This window comes from Pseudophryne corroboree, chromosome 2, assembly GCF_028390025.1.
Source record: "Pseudophryne corroboree isolate aPseCor3 chromosome 2, aPseCor3.hap2, whole genome shotgun sequence".
In the NCBI taxonomy this organism is placed as follows: Eukaryota; Metazoa; Chordata; class Amphibia; order Anura; family Myobatrachidae; genus Pseudophryne; species Pseudophryne corroboree.
In genome coordinates this window covers 84,050,813-84,056,812 of record NC_086445.1, presented here as the reverse complement: position 1 = coordinate 84,056,812, position 6,000 = coordinate 84,050,813, and positions in this window count along the sequence as shown.

The window sequence follows — 6,000 nt, the reverse complement described above, 5'->3', positions numbered from 1 at the left end:
ATGTAATTCTCTATGGTTCATCCTCTCTATCGCTCCTGTTCGGCTCAGTAAAAATACTGAAGTCTCTATGGGAGTATGGAGGGGGTGACCAGTTACTAATTTAAATATTTAAATGTGCCATTCCCGGCTACGCCCCGTCCATATCCCAAGAGTACTCCAGTGCCCCCTATGGATTCAAAGAAAAGGATTTATCTGGTAAGTACCAAAATCCTATTTTTACTCATTAATGACAGGGGAGGCACCTCCTCCCCTGACTGCACGTCCCTGATAAAGACTCCCGCTCCCCATCTCTCTGTCATTTTGTGTTTGTCTTGTTTTTGCTGAAAGAGTGTGCCGGGGCATGGGATGCTGGAGGGGGGGGTCAGTTAATGGGAATAGGGGAGCGTGTCAGAGAAGAAGTGGAGGGAGCAGGAAGAAACAATGCACCACTTCTATTCCCCCTATTTATTTCTGCAAGATACATTGTCCTACTTTTTATATCCTCCCTATCAGTGTAATTGAAGAAGGGGAGCACTATATCCTTCCTACAGACGTAACAGAAGAGGGTGCACTATATCCTCCGTACCGGTATAATGGAAGAGGGAGCACTATATCCTCCCTACCGGTGTAATTGAAGAGGGGTCACTATATCCTCCCTACCAGTGTAATTGAAGAGGGGTTACTATATCCTCCCTACCAATGTAATTGAAGAGGGGTCACTATATCCTTCCTACAGACGTAACAGAAGAGGGTGCACTATATCCTCCCTACCGGTATAATGGAAGAGGGAGCACTATATCCTCCCTACCAGTGTAATTGAAGAGGGGTCACTATATCCTTCCTACGGATGTAACAGAAGAGGGTGCACTATATCCTCCCTTCCGGTATAATGGAAGAGGGGTTACTATATCCTCCCTACCAGTGTAATTGAAGAGGGGTCACTATATCCTTCCTACAGACGTAACAGAAGAGGGTGCACTATATCCTCCCTACCGGTATAATGGAAGAGGGAGCACTATATCCTCCCTACCGGTGTAATGGAAGAGGGAGCACTATATCCTCCCTACCAGTGTAATTGAAGAGAGGGCACTATATCCTTCCTACAGACGTAACAGAAGAGGGTGCACTATATCCTCCCAACCGGTATAATGGAAGAGGGAGCACTATATCCTCCCTACCAGTGTAATTGAAGAGGGGTCACTATATCCTCCCTACCAGTGTAATGGTTGAGAGGGCACTATATCCCCCCTACCAGTGTAATGGAAGAGGGGGCACTATATCCTACCTACCAATGTAATGGAAGAGAGGGAACTATATCCTCCCTACCAGTGTAATGGAAGAGAGGGCACTATATCCTACTTACCAGTGTAATGGAAGAGAGGGCACTATATCCTACCTACCAGTGTAACGGAAGAGAGGACACTATATCCTACTTACCAGTGTAATGGAAGAGAGGGCACTATATCCTACCTACCAGTGTAATGTAAGAGGGAGCACTATATCATCCCTACCAATTTAATGGAAGAGAGGGCACTATATCCTCCCTACCAGTGTAATGTAAGAGGGAGCACTATATCATCCCTACCAATTTAATGGAAGAGAGGGCACTATATCCTACCTACCAGTGTAATGGAAGAGCGGGCACTATATCCTCCCTACCAGTGTAATGGAAGAGAGGGAACGATATCCTACCTACCACTGTAACGGAAGAGGGTGCACTATATCCTCCCTACCGGTGTAATGGAAGAGGGAGCACTATATCCTCCCTACCAGTGTAATTGAAGAGGGGTCACTATATCCTTCCTACAGACGTAACAGAAGAGGGTGCACTATATCCTCCCTACCGGTATAATGGAAGAGGGAGCACTATATCCTCCCTACCAGTGTAATGGAAGAGGGAGCACTATATCCTCCCTACCAGTGTAATTAAAGAGGGGTCACTATATCCTCCCTACCAGTGTAATGGAAGAGAGGGCACTATATCCTACTTACCAGTGTAATGGAAGAGAGGGCACTATATCCTACCTACCAGTGTAACGGAAGAGAGGACACTATATCCTACTTACTAGTGTAATGGAAGAGAGGGCACTATATCCTCCCTATCAGTGTAATGTAAAAGGGAGCACTATATCATCCCTACCAATTTAATGGAAGAGAGGGCACTATATCCTACCTACCAGTGTAATGGAAGAGCGGGCACTATATCCTCCCTACCAGTGTAATGGAAGAGAGGGAACGATATCCTACCTACCAGTGTAACGGAAGAGGGAGCACTATATCCTCCCTACCAGTGTAACGGAAGAGAGGGAACTATATCCTCCCTACCAGTGAAATGGAAGAGAGGGCACTGTATCCTCACTACCGGTGTAATGGAAGAGAGGGCATTATATCCTCCCTACCGGTGTAATGGAAGAGAGGGCACTATATCCTCCCTACCAGTATAATGGAAGAGGGAGCACTATATCCTCCCTACCAGTGTAATGGAAGAGAGGGCACTATATCCTCCCTACCAGTGTAATGGAAGAGGGGGCACTATATCCTCCCTACCAGTGTAACGGAAGAGGGAGCACTATATCCTCACTACCAGTGTAATGGAAATGAGGGCACTATATCCTCCCTACCAGTGTAATGGAAGAGGGGGCAATATATCCTACCTACCAGTGTAATGGAAGAGAGGGAACTATATCCTACCTACCAGTGTAACGGAAGAGAGGGCACTCTATCCTACCTACCAGTGTAATGTAAGAGGGTGCACTATATCCTCCCTACCAGTGTAATGGAAGAGGGGGCACTATATGGTCCCTACCAGTGTAATGGAAGAGAGGGCACTATATCCTCCCTACCAGTGTAATGGAAGAGGGGGCACTATATGGTCCCTACCAGTGTAATGGAAGAGAGGGCACTATATCCTCCCTACCGGTATAATGGAAGAGGGGGCACTATATCCTCCCTAACAGTGTAATGGAAGAGCGGGCACTATATCCTCCCTACCAGTGTAATGGAAGAGAGGGCACTATATCCTCCCTACCAGTGTAATGGAAGAGAGGGCACTATATCCTACCTACCAGTGTAATGGAAGAGAGGGCACTATATCCTCCCTAACAGTGTAATGGAAGAGCGGGCACTATATCCTCCCTACCAGTGTAATGGAAGAGAGGGCACTATATCCTCCCTACCAGTGTAATGGAAGAGAGGGCACTATATCCAGTGGTGCAAGTGGGCGGGTACGGGTGGGTACGGCGTACCCGTAAGAATTTAGCCGTGGGTACGCCGTACCCACACCGACGGGCCGCCGCTCCTCGCACCGCCGCTGATGTGAGGGAAGGAGAGTGCAGCCTGTGCCTCTCCTTCCCCTCAGTCTCCGGCGGCTGTCATAGTTTAATTCAGCGCCGATCCGTGAGCCAATCAGAGCTCGCGGTGCGAGCTCTGATTGGCTCACGGATCGGCGCTGAATTAAACTGTGAGACACCCGCCGGAGACTGAGGGGAAGGAGAGGCACAGGCTGCGCTCTCCTTCCCTCACACAGGACGGCAGCGGCCAGCGGCAGCGGTGAGCAGGGAAGTGGGGGGGGGGGTTATACCTGGCACTGGGGGATATCTGGCACTGGGCGGGCATTTCTATCTGGCACTGGGGGATATCTGGCACTGGGGGGCATATATACCTGGCACTGGGGGGCATATATACCTGGCACTGGGGGATATCTGGCACTGGGGGGCATATATACCTGGCACTGGGGAATATCTGGCACTGGGGGGCATATATACCTGGCACTGGGGGATATCTGGCACTGGGAGGCATATATACCTGGCACTGGGGGATATCTGGCACTGGGAGGCATATATACCTGGCACTGGGGGATATCTGGCACTGGGGGGCATATATACCTGGCACTGGGGGGCATATATACCTGGCACTGGGGGATATCTGGCACTGGGGGGCATATATACCTGGCACTGGGGGATATATGGCACTGGGAGGCATAAAGCCTGGCACTGGGGGATATCTGGCACTGGGGGGCATATATACCTGGCACTGGGGGGCATATATACCTGGCACTGGGGGATATCTGGCACTGGGGGGCATATATACCTGGCACTGGGGGAAATCTGGCACAGGGGGGCATGTATACCTGGCACTGGGGGATATCTGGCACAGGGGGGCATGTATACCTGGCACTGGGGGATATCTGGCACAGGGGGGCATGTATACCTGGCACTGGGGGATATCTGGCACTGGGGGGGCATGTATACCTGGCACTGGGGGATATCTGGCACTGGGGGCATATCTGGCACTGTAGGGGCATTTCTGTATCTGGCACGGGGGGCAATGTATATCTGACACAGTGGGGGCATTTGTGTATCTGGCACTGTGGGGCAATGTGTATCTGGCACTGTGGGGCAATGTATATCTGGCACTGTGGGGCAACGTGTATCTGACACTGCGAGGCAACGTATATCTGGCACTCTGGGGGCATTTCTGTATCTGGCACTGTGGGGCAATGTGTATCTGGCATCCATTACACTGGTAGGGAGGATATAGTGCCCTCTCTTCCATTACACTGTTAGGGAGGATATAGTGCCCCCTCTTCCATTACACTGGTAGGGAGGTTGAAGTGTCCTGCTTCAATCTAGTCAGATTGCTTAGAAATTAAGCATGGATCTCTCTGTGTGTACCCCCATTTAGGATTTGAGGAAGGGTTAGGGTTAATATACTTACCAGACGTTGGGATTCTGTCCATCAGACAACAGATCCCCATTGATCCTCCAGGGATTTAAGGTATATTTATTTTTATTTAAAAACATTTAATAGAAAACCCTTATTTAAGTGTGCCATACTTATTGTAAACGCTGCCTGTGCCTAGCACCAGGCTGAAGCCTCACGCCCGGGACAGACTTCTCCCAGCTGCAGTGCTGAGCACCCCATCTGAAAGTGCAACAGAATACTGTATGCTGACCATGGCCTCCTATGCTTGCAGCTGTGCATATGTGAATGCAAAGGTTTGCATTGACACACCTGTGACACTCCCGTAACACGCCCACTGAATGCAAGCTCCCTAGTCACTGCCCTGGAACGCTCATCACTTTTCTACATTCCTGATGCCATCCATCTTGGGCCCTCATTCCGAGTTGTTTGCTCGCTAGCTGCTTTTAGCAGCATTGCACACGCTAGGCCGCCGCCCTCTGGGAGTGTATCTTAGTTTAGCAGATTAGCGAACGAAAAATTAGCAAAACTGCTACTAACTAATTCTTAGCAGTTTCTGAGTAGCTCCAGACCTACTCACAGATTGCATTCAGCTCAGTCCGTTTAGTTCCTGGTTTGACGTCACAAACACGCCCTGCGTTCGGCCAGCCACTCCCCCTGTTTTGTTCATATGTTTGTAAATCCAGTCATAAGGATACAGAGACGTGAGTTCACTGCTGTGCTGTTTTTTCCATCACCAACCCCAGGCACACTGCACACTGTACCACCCACTTCCCAGCATCCCCCTGGTCCCAGGGACCATCACTGAAGATTCAGGCTTACACATATTACTAAAAGAGTGTCTACAAATATTAAGCATTCTAATACACTAACATCACATCCTCTTTTCTTTAAAGATAAGCCCTGTACGCTTCAATGGAACAATTAACAAAGTCCTATTAAGAACATCATCTAACACGTTTCAATGAGTCTCTCAGGTCTGCGTATTTCCCTTTTGGGTCTTTCATACACAGTCTGTGTTTCATCGACCATGTTGGACCTTTCTAGAATCGTGGTTTGTTCACCATTATCAGGATCATCATACATGTCAGATGAAGGGTATTCTTCAGTCATGTTGTCTTCATTATGGTTAGGTTGAGATCTTAAATCCACCCGATTTCTTCTTACTTCCGTTTCACGCTCTGTACGTATAGTATAAGATCTTGGTGCTACTTATGCTTGCACAATACCTTTCTGCACCCAAATACCTTTCTCGTGATCTCTGAGACAGACTTGGTCACCCGATTTTAGATCAGATAAGCTTTTTGCTCGCCTGTCATG